Raw genomic sequence first — 1,652 nt, 5'->3', positions numbered from 1 at the left:
ACAGAGGATGAGATGGTTGGATGGCATCACTGACTCAATGGACATGAGTTTGGGTAAACTCCGGGAGTTGGTGATGGACAGGGAGGCCTGGCATGCTGTGGTTCATGGGATCACAAAGAGTCGGACACAACTGAGTGACTGAACTGAACTGAACTGCCCCTTGGAAGAAAAGCTATGACCAACCTAGACAGCATATTAAAAAGCAGAAATATTACTTTGCCAACAAAAGTCCATCTAGTCAAAGCTATGGTTTTTCCAGTAGTTGTGTATGGATGTGAGAGTTGAACTATAAAGAAAGCTGAGTGTCAAAGAACTGATGCTTTTGAACTGTGATGTTGGAGAAGACTCTTGAGAGTTCCCTGGACTCCAAGAAGATCCAACCAGCCCATCCTAAAGGAAATCAGTCCTGAATATTCATTGGAAGGACTGATGTTGAAGCTGAAATTCCAATACTTTGGCTACCTTTTGTGAAGAACTGACTCATTGGAAAAAACCCCTGATGCTGGGAAAGATTGAAGGTGGGGGAAGAAGGGGTGACAGAGGATGAGATGGTTGGATGGCATCACCAAATCAATGGACATGAGTTTGAGTAAACTCCGGGAGTTGGTGATGGACAGGGAGGCCTGGCGTGCTGCAGTCCACGGCGTCGCAAAGAGTGGGGCATGACTGAGCGGCTGAACTGAACTGAATCTTTTACCTGTCTCAATAAAAGGTTTTGTATTTTCATTTATATACTTTACTATATTTTACATAACCTTTGTATCATGTATATATAAGGGTAAGAATGTATAGTATTTATCAATTCATCTGTAAATCATGCAACTGCTAGTAAACTTTAAACACTGAAATAGAAGTTATCAGTTCCTACAGTCTTTTATGATCGTGGCTAAGCTTTAACAGAAAACTAGTAAACACTGTTTCTTGAGTTGGTATTATATTTCATATCACTAAAGCCAATTCTTGGGATTTTAACAATTTATACACTATAATTAGATACTTATTTCTTGCTAACAATGTACTATTTTTCTCATGTTTTGTGAAGCTATATTTGTAAAACAAGAAACAAGAATGTCATATGGTTTTTCATACAAAACTATCAATGGAGCTCAGGGTAAGGCTTTCTTATTGTTACTTGAAAACTGTTAAAATATTGAAATGTCTACAAAAGCAATAAAATGATCACAGGATTATATGGTGATATTTAATTTTTGTGCAAGTTAAATATCACTGATAATTAACTGTTAGAAGTTTATTTTGAAGTGACATTTTCCTGGAATGCTAAATCTTTACAATATAATTTAAGATTTTTTTCATTTTAATAGTGCCCTATTGCTGCTATAAAATCACTTTAAAATTATTCTACTTTATAAATTATTGTACATATATAACATGGAAGGATTTTATTTTTGTTATCTTATTATGAAATTGTTTACCAAAGAGTTCAGGTAGTGATGTTTTCTTTTCTTGGTTAGTCAAACAAGAGATGGCAAGAGTGAATGTCGACATTCTAGGAATCAGCGAACTGAAATGGACTGGAATGGGTGAATTTAACTCAGATGACCATTATATCTACTACTGTGGGCAGGAATCCCTCAGAAGAAATGGAGTGGCCATCATGGTCAACAAAAGAGCTGAAATGCAGTACTTGGATG

The sequence above is a fragment of the Bison bison genome, unplaced genomic scaffold, assembly GCF_000754665.1.
Source record: "Bison bison bison isolate TAMUID 2011002044 unplaced genomic scaffold, Bison_UMD1.0 scf7180017864323, whole genome shotgun sequence".
NCBI classification, from domain to species: domain Eukaryota; kingdom Metazoa; phylum Chordata; class Mammalia; order Artiodactyla; family Bovidae; genus Bison; species Bison bison.
The sequence above is the reverse complement of the archived record's forward strand: the minus strand, read 5'-3'. Positions refer to the sequence as shown.